Source organism: Pipra filicauda, unplaced genomic scaffold (genome assembly GCF_003945595.2).
Source record: "Pipra filicauda isolate LSUMZ 115617 unplaced genomic scaffold, ASM394559v2 scaffold82_size2718185_pilon, whole genome shotgun sequence".
NCBI classification, from domain to species: Eukaryota; Metazoa; Chordata; class Aves; order Passeriformes; family Pipridae; genus Pipra; species Pipra filicauda.
This window is the reverse complement of record NW_024105009.1, coordinates 1,732,218-1,747,744: the sequence shown is the minus strand read 5'-3', so window position 1 is coordinate 1,747,744 and position 15,527 is coordinate 1,732,218.

Here is a 15,527-nt window from a genome sequence, read left to right as displayed (position 1 = left end):
TTGGTGTTTTGCCCTTTTTTAGACTAGCTGTTGATCAGCAAGTGATAACATAACTATTTTCCCTAACATTTCTGTGGCTTGCAGATGCTCATATCTTTTACCAGACTTAACTAAGCTTTATTGGTCTTCAACACAAGTTGATACTGTGGACCATTGTTTTATTTTTTTCTGTAACTCTTTATATATTAGTTTGAATGTTAATCCACCATGGCTAGCTGAAGACTGTGAATATCCTGTCAGACCCCGAATTAATGCTTTGAGTTGCACTTGGGTTTTTATCTCCTGCAATGAGAATCCAAACCAAAAAAAAAAAAAAAGTGGCTATAGGCAAGAGAGAGAAAATCAAAGGTAAGGTAGAAGTTAGAAAAGGAAAGAGCCAGAACAGAAGGAAATCAAAAATTGATAAAACCAAGGTAGAGTATAAAGACTTCTCATCATGGATTTCTGTCAGTTTAGGATGAGATTTTGAAAGACTGTTGCCTTACTTTTAGGAACAAAGCACTGATTTTTTTTTCATTAAAAAGGTGCCTGACAAAGCAGTATAACCAAGTATCCATTTCCTCTGTAGTCCATATGTAAAGTACCAGCTTGCTTAAGGTCTGGATATGACTAAATTCGGAGATCCTTGTTGAAGCAAGAAGTTCTCCTAACTTTTAGAAATTCACTTACTTAGAAAGAAAAAAAAAAGGAAAACAGTAAAAAATGCTCAAATTTGTCCTCGTATGTGTCTGTGTCTTCATATAAAAGAGTAAAAAGGATTCACTGCTGAATTTTGCAAACACCAATATATGGAGTAAACGTCACCTGAAGAGAACAGATATCCAGGGTTTAGTATTGTTCCAAGGAACATGCTTGATTCTTCCCCCAGTTCAGTTTTAGGTGGGCAGCATCCTGTTACATTCTTACCCTCTTACAACCTGGATGGTCATTGCAGTGCCCATCAATTATTCAAGCATTTCAGATAATGTATCTTGTGCTTGTAAGCAGCTTTAAAATTTTGACAGTCCAGTCTCATGTTAGCTGAGTATTTTTTCTTTTTTTGTTTTTTTTTTCTTTTTCCTTTTTCCTCTTCCCTTTCCTTTTCTTTTTCCTTTTCCTCACTAGTTTTGCTCTAAAACCCATAATCGGTATGTAGGAAAGAAAATTGGAAAAGTAGCCTTTAAATCAACAGTTTAACATCAGTTCCTATTGATACAGTACCAATGTTCTGTGGTGACAGACTAGTGATTTTTTTATCTACATGTTTCCTAGTTTGTTCATAAAATACAAAGTCATGAAATGTCTAGACTTTTCTTTGCAGTTTTTACAGGCAATCTCACTGCTGTCTGAAGCTCTGCTGCTTGAACAGGCAGCCTGCTTTTGAGTGGGAAAGTGAAGCATGTAGACAACACTTACCACACTGTGAATGCTAATGAACGATACAGGGAAATTAAGGCTAAAATGAGAAATGTGTGGAGACCTCATAGCAACCTCCCAGTATCTGAAGGGGGCCTACGGGGAACCAGGGAGGGATTTTTCATCAGGGACTGTAGTGACAGGACAAGGAGTCATGGGTACAAACGGAAAGAGGGGAAATTTAGGTAAGATATTTAGGAAGAAATTCTTTACTGTGAGGGTGGTGAGACACTGGAACAGGTTGCCCAGGGAGGCTGGAGATGGCCCAACCCTGGCAGTGTTCAGGGCCGGGTTGGATAAGGCCTTGAGCAACCTGGTCTAGTGGGAGGTGTCCCTGCACATGGTAGAGGGGGTTGGGACTGGATGATCTTTTAAGGTCCCTTTAAACTCCTCTGTGATTCTGTGACTTAGGCCAGGTAGAATTTTAGTGGAACATGTGCTAAAGTCCTGCTTCTGCTGAGGCAAATAAAAGCTTTGGCGCTGATTTGAATGAATTTTTGCCTGCAAGTGAAATACTTCTGAATACATGATATGGTTCTCACAGGGGCTGCACCGAACAGCTGGGCTGCATCAGAGTTGAAACTTCAGAGGGAACACCATGAACAGCCTTCACCAAGGCCTAGTGCCATCCTGGTGACATGGTGGCACCATTCCTTACCATCCTGGTGACATGAATGACTGTTGAGATTGTTACCTCTCTGTTCATCCAGGGCGGTACCTGGACTGCTTGAAATCGGATGACTTTAGGCAGGCAGTAGTTATAGTGGATGTGCAATTTTCCAAGTGAAATGCTGTTCTCAACAGATAAAAGCTAGTGATTCAGGAGCAGAAAAATCACCTAAATAAGTACAGAGGGGTTTTTAGTTTGTTGTTGTTAGGTAGTTGCACTGAAAATACAGGAAAACATTGCAGAAGTGGAGAAGTCACTCTTAGTGTTTGTGGTGCCTTAAGCGTTGTCCTGGATTTGGCTTGGATGTAGATAATTTTCTTCCTAGGAGCCTAATTTTCTTCCTAGGTACTGTGGTTCAGATTTTTGAACAAAACAGTGTCTTGTTAGCACACCAGTGGTTTAGTACTGAGCAGTACTTGCACAGCATCAGGGCCTTCTGTATTTCTCGCTCTGCCCGTGCAGTGGGCAGGCTGGGAGTGGGCAGTGGCAAGGGACACAGTGGGACAGTGGACCCTGAGTAACCAGAGGAATATTTCATGCCATATAACATCATTCTTGCCAATAAAATCAGTAGGCTGTAGTATTTCCAGGGCTACCGTTACTCATGGACTGGCTGGGCATCAGCTTGGTGGTGGAAGGTGGTGACTGATTTCCTTTGCATCACTTAGGGTGTATTGAGTTTTTTGTTAATTTTTCACTTATTAAAAGTTTATTGACCCACAAGTTTTTTCTTTGTTTTGCTTTTCCAATTTCCTTCCCTCTTATGGTGTGGGGAAGTGAGCTAGTGGCTGATGTGGGCCTAATTGCTGGCTGGAGCCAACCTACTACAAGCATGAAGCTTGCAAGTTACTCTAACTTCAATCTTGCAAGCAGGGAATTAAAAGTAGACCATTTAGAGTAAGTTTTCTTGAAACTATCGAAAGCTAGGACTGAAAGAATTTTTCTATACTTGTACTTTATATCAAAATCTGGTTTATTTCAAAGTAAAGCGTGAATGATTAATTCCTAAGAGAAATTTACATCATTTATAAAACTTTACTGAGGCTTTAGGGTTTTGCTCTATTTAACACATACCAAATCTCTAGAAGAGTGAACGCTGGCAGCTCTAACCAGAAAAGAAAAAATCATGACGCAGTCACTATGTCATTCTATCATCATGTTTTGGCTTCAAGACATTTTCCGTGATTTGTTCATTTTCAGATCTTGAAATTCCTCCCACACCTCAGAAACATATTTTAAGGTGATGCTGCATGCTCGGGATTCATTTCCAGCTTAAGGGAAATGTGCAAGCAAATGTTGAAGTTTTGGCAACAGATATGGAGAGACTTACTATGGTAGAAACTTCAGTCTGAAATCTAGTCAGATTCTTGGAAATGGGATAAATTCAATATGTTTAAATCTGATACTTTTTCCAGTAAGAGAGAAAGAGACATTATAGTTGTTACTGTAAAGCCTAGTAGTATGATTCATAACTAGAAAATGCAGCTCCAGCTCTATGTGATAAACTTATCACCAGCTCTATCAGAAGGTATGAGAAAGAACTCTGGGAGTCTCATTTTGTACTTGTGTTTGTGAGAAGGCTGGGAGGAATGGGGCGAGAGGAAACTGAGTTCACATAAAAACAACCCAAGTTTGAGATTTCTGCAACAGTTTTGTAGAACTAAGTGAGCGTGGAAAAAGATACCAGCCAAAAAGATTCCTATTAGCTTTAAAGTAGCCTTTTAAAATATTTTTTATTCAATTTCCTGCCTTGATCAGTTTATGAGCAATGAAATCAGCAGAGGAGTATTTGAAGCAATATAAGATTTGGAGGACTGTATTCTTCTCTTGGTTCATACACTGCGAGTTGTGTACTGATTCATACCACCTCAGGATCCAACTCTCATTTCATTAAGATCACTTGTTCCCCTGGTACTCTGCACGGAAATGACAGTGAGGGCAAAAATATTCTCCCTGAGTTCACAGGACATCATCAAACACAATATGCATTGGAGACTACCCGGGATAGTGTTTTGACTTCTGTACCTGCTTTACTGCCCAGACCTGTCAAATCTATGCTGAAAATTGCAGGCAGGGAGTATGCTGGGAAATGTCAAGGGAAGAGAGAAGAGGAAGTCGTTGTTTTGGGTTTCTTCTCAACTAGCAGAACCTTTCTTACATGGCAGTAAACTAAACATTGGGTTCCTACAGTGAGGTTGGGAGAAAAGATCAGAAAGCTGAGAACTACTTGGCCACCTTCTCTCATTGCTGCCCAGCTGGCTGGCAGCAGAATGTTTAGTCCTCAATGAGAAGTCTGCAGCTGAAAGTTGAAAAAAACTGAGTGCTGGGGTGCAAGTCTATTGATTTTGACACATTTCTCTTTCGCTTTACCTCTCTTGTACACAAAGATAAGATTATAGTGAAGATTCCATAAAGTTAGAGGTCACTGTAGGCATTTCCCAGGAGGAACAGGAAAAGTAAAAGGTTTTTATATTGCACTGAAGTTGCAACCAGTTACATTCATTCAGCAGGTTCAGACAGCAGTTGTGTATTACCCAAGCAGAGGACTTTAATAATAAGAAAGTTCAAAGTGTTTACCTGCTTGTTTAGGCTCATTGCACACAAGAACAACTGCTGGCCCTCTATTATATGCTCTCATTTAAAAAGTACTCCTTAAACAATAAGAATCTGAAACTTCTAGAAATCTATTTCAAGACAGTAAGAATTTGAAGCAATGAAGAATTTAGAAATGAAACCTGGAACATTGTTCTCTAGTAAGTAGTGAATCATTTACAATTAAATTGCAATGAAATTTGGCAATAAATTGGCCTAGTTTATATTAGGAATCAATATGAATATATAGTTTTTGAGGCTATTCTCAAAACTTTACTAGCATATGAACATTGATTTTTGTTTGGCAGAAAGAATAACTCTGCATTTTTCTCTTACATACTTATGGCATTCAGGTTTAGTCTTAAATGAATAGATTCTTCCAATAGGACTGCATCTCAAGAAAATTTTCCCCTGAAAAAAAGTACAGGATTTTATGTCCTACCAGAAGAGAAAGAGCATTTCAGCACAATCTAGTTTGGGGGTATTGTTGCAGTGATGATCAAGTGGCCCACTGGGTGGTTTGACTAACCCTTCAGAAATCTGACGTTTCTTCCTTCTCCACTACTCAGTATGCCTGCTGCCACTCCACTTGATTCTCAGAACATTTCCTCATGTACATTTCCTAGATCTCAGTATAACATTATTTTTCACGAAGGTAAAAATTTATTTTTTTTTCACTTTATGTAATTGTGCAAATAAGGGCAATGTTTGAATTGTTATACTAGGTGGCTCAATTGATGGTTTCAGAGATCTAGTGTTTAATGCAAGTGTCCAAAATACAAACTAACCACAATTTACTGGCTGGCCAGAGATGTTGGCCATGTTGGCCATAGCTTTCTACCATGAATATCAGTGGAGTTGTCTAAAGTTCACATGCCAGAAATGTATCACTATTTCAAATGAGCTAACCATCACAGAATCACAGAATATTCTAAGTTGGAAGGGACCCACTAGGATTATCAAAGTCCAATTCCTGGCCCTGCACAGGACAGCCCCAAGAGTCACACCATGTGCCTGAGAGCGTTGTCCAAACACTTCTTGTACTCTGTCAGGGCTTAGTGCTGTGCCCACTGCCCTGGGGAGCCTGTTCAGTGCCCAACCATTTCTCTGTGGGAAGAACCATTTTCTAATATCCAACCTAAACCTCCCCTGACACAACTTCAGGCCATTCCCTCGGGTTCTGTCACTGGTCACCACAGAAATCAGTGCCTGCCCCTCCTCTGCCCCTCACAAGGAACTGCAACAAGGTCTCCCCTCAGTCTCCTCCAGGCTGAACACGCTAAATGCCTCAGCTGCTCCTCACACGGCTTCCCCTCAAGGCCCTTCACCATCCTCATTGCCCTCCTTTGGGCACTCTCTAACAGCCTAATATCCTTCTCATATTGCAGACACCAAAACTGCCACAACATTCAAGGTGAGGCCGCCTCAGGTCAGAGCAGAGCAGGACAATCCCTTCCCCAACCCCAGGACACAGTTGGCCCTCCTGGCTGCCAGGGCACTGCTGACTTATATTCAATCATATTCAATTTGCCATAGACCAGGACCCCCACGGCCCTTCCTGCAGTGCTGCTCTCCAGCTTCTCATTGCCCAGTCTATACACATAGGTAGGGTTGCCCTGTCAGAGATGCAGAATTTGGCACTTGCCCTTGTTGAACTTCCTATGGTTGGTGGTTGTCGAGATCTGTCTGCAGGTCCCCTCTGCCTTCGAGGGAGTCAACAGCTCCTCCGAGTTTTGTATCGTCTGCAAACTCGCTCAGTGTCCCTTCCAGTCCTGCTTCCAAGTCATTCATGAGGATGTTGAGGAGCTCAGGGCCTGAGATGGAGCCCTGCAGAACCCCACAAATGACAGGTAGCCAGTCTGATGTCCCCCTATTACCCTTTGTGCTTGACCCATGAGCCAATTGCTCACCCACCTGATGTGTTTATCCACCTGTGAGCTGGACATTTTGTCCAGAAGGATATTGTGTGAGTATCAAAAGCTCTACTGAAATCCAAAAACATTAAGTCACCATCATGCAGGCCTGTTTTCTATGAAGACTTATGGTTTAATTTCCACAGAATCACATTTTTTAAGTCTCCAAAGGGTCCTGAACATGTTTGATATGCACCTGAAAATTGAGTTTGACTACCTTTTCTCAGAAATTCAGGCAAGATCACTAATACTATCACTGTTATGAAGGACAGCTTGGAAAGCCTAAACTCAGTTTCCTCGTTGCTCTGGGATAGTGCATACATGACATTTGTGTTTTATATTTTACTTTCCTGCAGAGTGTTTTTGCTAGCAGGCAGCTGAGTTACCCCAGTTGTGTAATTCTTCATCATTGTGTTGAACCTGTGCTGCTTGCTGAACTTAGCGTGAGAGTTATGGGACAAAGGGGAACACAACTAGAAGAAAACTTAAACTTGGAGACCAAGCAGTCTTTTCAGTTTTTCTGCAGTACAGTTCCTCAGCAGTAATGGCTCTGTCATGGTCTGTGCTGTGCAGCCCAGCCAAAGGTGACAGAAAGGCTGGAATGAAGGTGTGCAGAGATTTCCCAGGGAGATTCCTCACTGTTTCCCTGGTGTTCAGCTTGTACCGGAGGGTAAACAGAGTGGTGTAGTTGTTAAGGATACGAATCTGTGATTGCCTAGGTGAGAATCCACAGCCAGTATAAGCACATTAAGATAATTCCAGAGTGCTGGAAGTGGTGAAGTTTGCCACCACCACCGAATAATGACAAAGAAGAGAGGGGGGGGAAAGATCTGTTTTCTAGTAAAAGAAAAGTAATGTTGAATTAAAAGTACAGTGCCAACATAATGAGAGAATTATGTGCATAGATTCTGGATATTTTAAAACAAATGCACAAAATTCAGTGCTAGAGGGTGTATCATTAATTAATACTCTAAAATTACCTTCCCAGTTTGTGTATTACATTATTCTTTCTTTTGATGTTTGGACATCTTTATATGCAAGATTTTGAAAGTGCTATATCAACTTCCATAGTAACAGCAGGCTCTCTGGGAATTCTGTATTTGCAAACTAAAGGAATTATAAGTAACAAAATATTGTTTATTATGACAAATTAACCCTAAATTTGCTGCGACTTTGATAATGTCACAGCAACATTATTTTCTGGTTAATTTTAAATTTATCTTTCTAAACTTAGGGAGAAAATTATGTAAATTTTGTCCAGAAACCATGATCTAGATTATAACTGGCCTTTTTTTGCTTTTATTCAGTGCGGTTTTTGGTTTTTTGATCATAACTGGACTATGAACTGGTTGATTCCTTGCATGCAAAACCACCTCTTTGCCACTGTCTCCTAGAAATGGAACAATGGAATCGTGGTAAGTCATCTGTTATTCAGTGAGCTTCTTCACTGTTGTGCATAGAAAAAGTAAGTCCATGGAGTACCAAGGTAGCCACATCACGCTGTATAACTATGTTTCACTCTCAACCCCTTCATTTTCTTCTATTTAATTCCTTGTTTCTCTTTAAAATTTGAAATAATTTATTTTTTAAAAGAGAAGGAGCTCCCTCACTGTGTACAATACCTAGCAAAATGGTATTCCTTTCCCGGCCTAGTAGAGTGACAGTAAGAATAACAAATCATTGGTTAATGACATTGAAAAAATCTATACTAACAGTCATTGAATTATTTGTAGGTTTTGTTAATGAAATCCAGTTCAAAGCAATCCCTAGTCCTACCTTGTTATGTTGGAGAGCACCTCTGTATTTCCTGCATAAGACACTTTTGTACATGCATGGAAGCAGTAATGTGGAAAACATGTTCTTTAAAATGACTGAATGTGAGCTCTGCAGAAAAAGAAAATAAAATCAAGAAACACAAAATCACTTTTACTGGTCCTAAGGCCTTTCTGAAATATTGTGCACAGAGGTTATTAGACAGATGTGAATAGCAGGTAGAGCCCCGAGGTCATTCTAATTAACCATTTCACATTAGAGATTTTAAAATATGAAGTTCATTAATGTTTGCCTTCAGACACCATGGATGCTAATGTGGAAGCTCAGGAAGGATGAATATGTTTGCACACTCCTGTCTGGTTAAAATCTAATGGTCTGGTTTCTTTCGATGCACCAACATGACAATACCCAGCCTTGGTGTGGTGACTAGGATGGAATCCTCATATGAGTGTTAATAGTTGAATAAGAGTTATGATCCAATAATTTTGAATCCTGATAGCATTCAAGATTTGAGTTGGATTTAACCATTAGTCTTGTAGACTGTAGTAATCTGCCTCTATTCAGTTTGGGGGTGATACTCGACATGCCGTGGAGGTCCTTTAAGATAAGTTGAGGTTGCAGGAGAGTTCAGCATCAAACTGTTATTTTGGTGCAGAATCGGGGTGTTCCCTTATGAATTGATAGGAACAGAGTAACAAACTTGTGCATATTATGCTGCCAGTGCTGCACAAAACACTCTGGACAGGATAGCACAGTTCTGTGCTGCTTCTGGGTTGGTGGTTAATTGGCTTGTTTCTTTTACCATGGTAAGAAACACTATTTATTCTCTTATTTAGAGCATATATAAGAAACCTTGTATCTTCTAGATGTAGATAAAAGCTGGGGGTTTCATGCAGGTCCTATGCAACTGGAAAGGGAGAGAACACTGTCTTTCCAGACTGTCAGGCAGACAGCTCAGCCAAAGAGATTTCAATCAATGAAGCAACTACTTCATTTTGTGAAAATAGAAGGGAGGCAGAGGTGTGTGGGGACAGATCTTCTGACTTTCTTTTGCCTTGTCTCTTAGTTTCTGTGATAATGAAAAGCCCTGTGAAGTTGTTTTGATTTTGGCAGACTGTGAGCCATATGTATTATTTGCCCTCCAGTCCTCCTGCTTAGCACGGGGGGTTCTATTGCTCCTGTGTGTGAATAGGAGAGATCATGTTTGCTCCCTGAGGTCATCGGTGAAGAACAGCAGGATAGACTGGAGAAGCTAAAGAGAGTGGGAGAAGAATGGAGCGTACCAGAACTATATTATTTATGATTTTTTAAATGAGGAGTAAATGAATCAGGTGTTCTGCCAATGTGCAGTGGGGATATATGTTTATAGGGGAAAAAATTGTGAAGCCAGGCCTTTTTTCGCTGTGGAAAGGCCTACGAAAAGTGAAGAAGGAGCTATTTGAAAAAGTTCACGTAGTCAAAAACTCTTTAAACTTTATCTTTGGCTTCTATTTGCCACTGGGGACAATGCTGCATGTTTTTTTCACTGTCTTGTTATTCAGTCAGTCCAACTGACTCATGCAGTCATTAGCCTCTCCTAAGGAACTGCTGCTGCAGACGTGGCTTCCTCCTGTCTGCACGGTGAGAGAAGGAGAGATTCCCCATCCTAAGATTAGGGCTGAGACCCAAAGACAAAAGAATCAGCTTCAGCAGCTCAACTGGGGATGCACTTGGGATAATTTAGGTAGAACTGTCTGATATGTTGAAATATAACATCCAAAAGTTTGGATCCTAATCCTGTCACGAAATCTCAGCTAAACTGGTGCAGGCAGCTTTCTGGAAATACAAAGTGGTTAACATCTTCAGTTGAATTTACTTGGGAATTTGTGGAAGCTTGTCAAATTCTGGCTTCTCTTCACAAGTCCAATCCTAGATAAATATATGATGTATAAGATAAGATGTATCCCTTAAGTTATGATATTTTAATAGTAGTATTTTTTACTCAAAACTTACGAAGTTTTAAGAAACAAAACAGATAACTGGAAGTTCTCTTTCTGAAATTTTTTAAAGTCCTCTCTTTTAAGGATAACTATGGCTAAAATGTCATTTTATTTACCAGAGCTTTTATTTTTTAAAACTCTAATAGAATCTTTTTGCTTTTTAGAAAATCTCTGGAGAAAAGGGAAAGAACAAATTAGACTAAAGGAAAGTTGAGAAAAGAGAATATATTTAACATTGTGTATTGGTTAAAATAACAGGAAAAAATAATAACTAAGAATGTTCTGAATTGGAAACTAGCTCTGGGTCTCATTAAAACCTTAACTGCTTTAGGCTTTCCCTTCTCTCACCTGCCACCCACTGATGACCTATGAGTCACCAACTATTCCAGCTTCATCAGAAATCTTTATTAAATTATTTTAAACCCTAAAGCCTTGTGTGATAAGAAAAAACAATACATCATCTTTTATGCTTTTAAATTATAAGATTATCTGTAGATAACAGAAATCACAGTTTTCATTTATGTTTCTACACATACATATGTATTAACTACAACAATATGCATAATTGTATGGTATTAAAGCTCATAAAAACAGTAAATTATGAAAATTGATGATATTTTAGCTCATTAAAATTCACTGTTCGTAAATCAACCCTTTCAAAAAATAGCTAGAGGACTTTCAGGTTTCCTCAGAGTATCAGCCTCTGGGCAGCAAACAAGAGGTTCATCAGGAAATATGTTTCTTCCCAATTTTGGGGATTTTTTTTGCTGATAAGTACAACTCAAAATGGCTATTGATTTAAAAATATTTTTATTCAATAGCAATGAATAATAGTGAAGGCACTGTTTTGTCAGTGGTTTTCTCTGTTAAGGAGAGCTTGGCCATAGACATTTCCTAGATCCTTCTCAACAATTACAAGTAACTGCCTGCAGTTTGTCTCACTGAGGCACAGATAACATCTCAGTGAATAATTCCTGGGTCACTGAAACCTGAAGTCTGTTGTTGACTTGATGCAACTGCTCCTGAAGGCAGCTGGACCTGGATGTGTTAAACAGTGGGCGAGGTTCCTAACCATTATACTGTCCCAAAAATGCATTGTAGTGCTGCTTGGTTCCTTTTGTGTGTCCTGAGGAGCAGTCACTGTGAGTACCCACCTTCAGGAGAGGTTTTGCAGATGTAGATTCTGCAGTGGGAAGGAATGGCTGTTGGTTACACCCCAGCTGAGGGCTGATGTATGCAAGTCCACATCCCCTTCACAAGCACGTGTAACTCTGCACCAGGACTTCTCTAGTGGATGACTTAGATGACTCCTCATTCAGCATTTCAGATTTTATTAATTTTGCCTCCAGAGTACTGTTCAGTCAGGGGTTTTGCCAGCTCTTCTTTGCCACCTTCCACTAGAGTATGGAGAAGTGCAGGTCAAAATTATTTCCCTAAATTCTCAAGACAAAGGAGCATTGTCAAAAAAGGGCCTGATGAGTTACACCAAATAGTCAAAATATCAATAGCAAAGTGGCTGATGCTTTGCAGTGTGCACAGAGTGATGTGAAGATGAGAAATACATAAGGGTTTAGGTTTCTCTATGGAGAAGCACTTGTTTAAGTTCAAGCATGTGAATAATCTTTCAGAAATTATTACACACTTTTTCAGTTGCATTTCAGCATGTGACTAATAATTCTTCTAGGTTAGGACATTATTCATGTCCGAATGTCATAATCAATAGGTAAGACGATCATTCAAAGATAGTCATTTTGCAAATATGTTTTTATAACTCTTTTAAAAAATAGATCTATGTCACTGATATGACTCATATGATGGAAAGAGCAGTTGAGTTCAGTACTAGTACCAAAATATAACCTTTTTGCTGCATGAACTAGACACACTGACATACCAGTATCACTTCGTCCCCTTGCTTACTCTGAAATGAATTGTGTCATGGTGCACAACTTTTAATTTTATTTTTTTTTAAATACATAATTTAATGGAAACAAAAGTGATTCAGCTTTGCTTTTTAAGAGAAGCTTTACTTATGACAAATCTCCCCTCTGGTCAGCTGTAAGGCTGATTTCAGTATGTTGATTAAGAGGGAATCAAGTCCACCCATTGTGGCATTTTTTCTCCTTTATTCTTCTTTTCCAAACTTTTTCCTCTCTCTTCTCTTCATAAAATTATGTACCTCTTTTTCATTTCTTAGCTCCTTTTGTGTTAGCTTCCATTTTATGCTCTATCCTGGTTTTATTTGCTATTAATGTATGTAAAAATTTTGTAATTTATCTCTCTTTTTTTTTTTTTCCCCCTCTCCACTTGACCTATCTTCTCCTTGCTTTTTTGGAGAAGTGAAAATGTATCACCTCCATATCAAGAAACCCTCAGAGATTTCATACTCATTTCTAGGTCTGTTATAGCATCTCTGCTCCAAACCTATTTTACGTCATATGTGCTTGTTATGCTAAAAGCTAAAAATCTCAAAACCTGTCTGTCATGATAAAATTCCCCAACCTTAGGACCAGTTGGTTTGAAAAAGCTTGATTGAAAAAAAAAAAAAATCGTAGAACTGCCCTATCTGTAAGGCTACAGAGATTTCTGCAAAAAGGAAGACAGATTGCTGGTGGATGAGAGGCTGGACATGACCCAGCCATGGGCACTCACAGCCCAGAAAGCCAAACGTGCCCTGGACTGCATCCAAAGCAGGGTGGGCAGCAGGTTGAGGGAGGGAGGGGTTTCTGCCCCTCTGCTCTGCTCTGGTGAGACCCCACCTGGAGAATCCAGCATCCAGCATCCAGCATCCAGCTCTGGGGTCCCCAGCACAGGAAGGACATGGACCTGTTGGAGCAAGTCCAGAGGAGGCCACCAAGGTGATTAGAGGGACAGAGTACCTTTCCTACGAGGAAAGGCTGAGAGAATTGGGATTGTTCAGCCTGGAAACAGAAGGTTTAGGCGTGACTTAATTTTGGCCTTCCGGAACCTGAAGGCAACCAACAAGAAAGATGGAGAGCGGCTTTTTAGAAGGGGCCTGTAGTGACAGGACGAGGGGGACAGGCTTCAAACTGCAAGAGTGTAGATTAGATATTAGGAAGAGATTCTTAATGTGAAGGTGGTGAGGGACTGGCACAGGTTGCCCAGAGAAGTTGTGGATGCCCCACCCCTGTTAAGGCCAGGCTGGATGGAGCTCTGAACAATCTTATCTAGTGAAAGGTGCTGCTGCCCATGGCAGGAGGGTTGGAACTGGATGATCTCTAAGGTTCCTTCCAACACAAACCATTCAGTGATTCTATGATTTTATACAGATATACGAGAAAAATTATCTTTTAAGAGTACGATTATATGTCTACTTGAACAAACTAGGTGAAAATAGATAGATTTCACTGTAGATCTACAATTATAAATAATTGGAACATAGAGAATAGTGGATGCATCTTTCTGCTGAATTGTGAACCTCTCTTTCCTCGAGGGAGATCACCGAAACATATAGCATTTTAAAATTAATTATTTGCAAAAGTTAACAAAGTAATCCATGGGACATTTCATGCAGATAAAAGAACTTTTGGTCCTTTTCTAAACTTGTAATAATGTAGATCATCTCAACTGCTGACCTTCAGTAGACCATATCTGACGTCACTGAGTTCTACTGAAATAAGTGCCTGCTCATTATGTTTGTAGCAGAGTGATTTTTTTAATCCTCCCACCTAAGCAGATTACACTGTTGTCTAGTAGATGCTGTCCTTGTAAGACACTGAGTGTTATTAGGGTAGAAGCAGGTCTTCTGGAAACCTAGTGTAACTTCTTCTTATGAAGTGACAGAGGGGATCAGAAAAGAAAAAAATCCTCAGGATTTCTTGAGTAGACAATACAGAGGAAGGACGGGGGTGCTGTTTTTCCCACAGAATGATGATTATGCAGATGAATTAATGTCCTGGTTTCAGCTGGAGTAGAGTTAATTTTCTTCCTAGTAGCTGATACAGTGCTGTGTTTTGAGTTTAGTAGGAGAATAATGCTGATAACACACTGACACTTTAGCTGTTGCCAAGGAGGGCTGATTTAAGTCAGGGACCTTTCAGGGTCTCATGCTCTGCCTGTGAGCAGATGCACAAGGAGCTGGGAGGGAGCATGGCCAGGACAGCTGAGCTGAAGTGTCCAAAGGGATGTTCCATGTCCTAGAAGCTCATGCCCACTACATAAATTAAGGGGAGTTGGCCAGGAGCCACAGATCACTGCTGGGGGTTGGGCTGGGCACCAGTCAGTGGGTGGTGAGCAGTGTTATTATTGTGCATCATTTGTTTCTCTTGGGTTTTATTTCTCTCTGTCATGTTGTTGTCTCCTTTTTCATTACGCTGATTATTATTAAATTTTGTTTTATTTCAATTATTAAGCTGTCCTTTTCTCAACCCACAGGCTTTACTTTTTTTCCCAATTCTCCTCCACATCCCACTGGGTGGATGGAGAGGGTGGTCAAGCAGTTGCATGGTACTTCATCGCCAGCTGGAGTTAAACCATGACGATGATCACAAATGAAGGGCTGTAGTTTCCTGTCTTTCTCTGTTCCTGGAACAAAGTGACCTGCCACTGATTTCTTTTCACTGTGCTTTTGGTTTTGTTTGTTTGTTTGTTTGTTTTGAACAGGGTGTATTTTTTATCTCTGTGTCTGAGACAAGATTTGAAAATTTAGTGGTCTTTAATCCTCTCTCTCCTATTCTTGTGCTCTAACGCTCCTCAATATCAGAGAAACTCCTATGTTTCTTAGTTCAAAATCTAGCTCAGTTGCCTAAGAGTGACTCTTTGGCTTTTACTGTATTCCCAGTACTCTTTAACAAATTTATATCTTATTCTGCAAAGCTCTTTCATTTAGGCTGAGCTTATTCCAATGTAAATAACTCATGGATGCTCAAGTCTTCATAAACATAATTGGAGGTGGGAGGAAGTTCTGGATCAATTTTGCCCTACTGTAACCTGCTTTGCAAGGTGGCACATTATCCATGTTGGAATTATCTGTACAGCTATTTAGATATAAAAATAACAAAACAAATGAGTCGATAGGGATAAATTTGTCTTGTGCTGTCAAACTAGCTGTACTTGTCTGTCTTCCAAGAAAAAAAAAGCTTAAAAACAACATGTCTTTTAAAATAACAAGGAGAAAACATAGTTAAATTCATGCCATCTATCTGAATGACGAGTGATGCAATATTTCCTTAACTATAGTAAAACTAA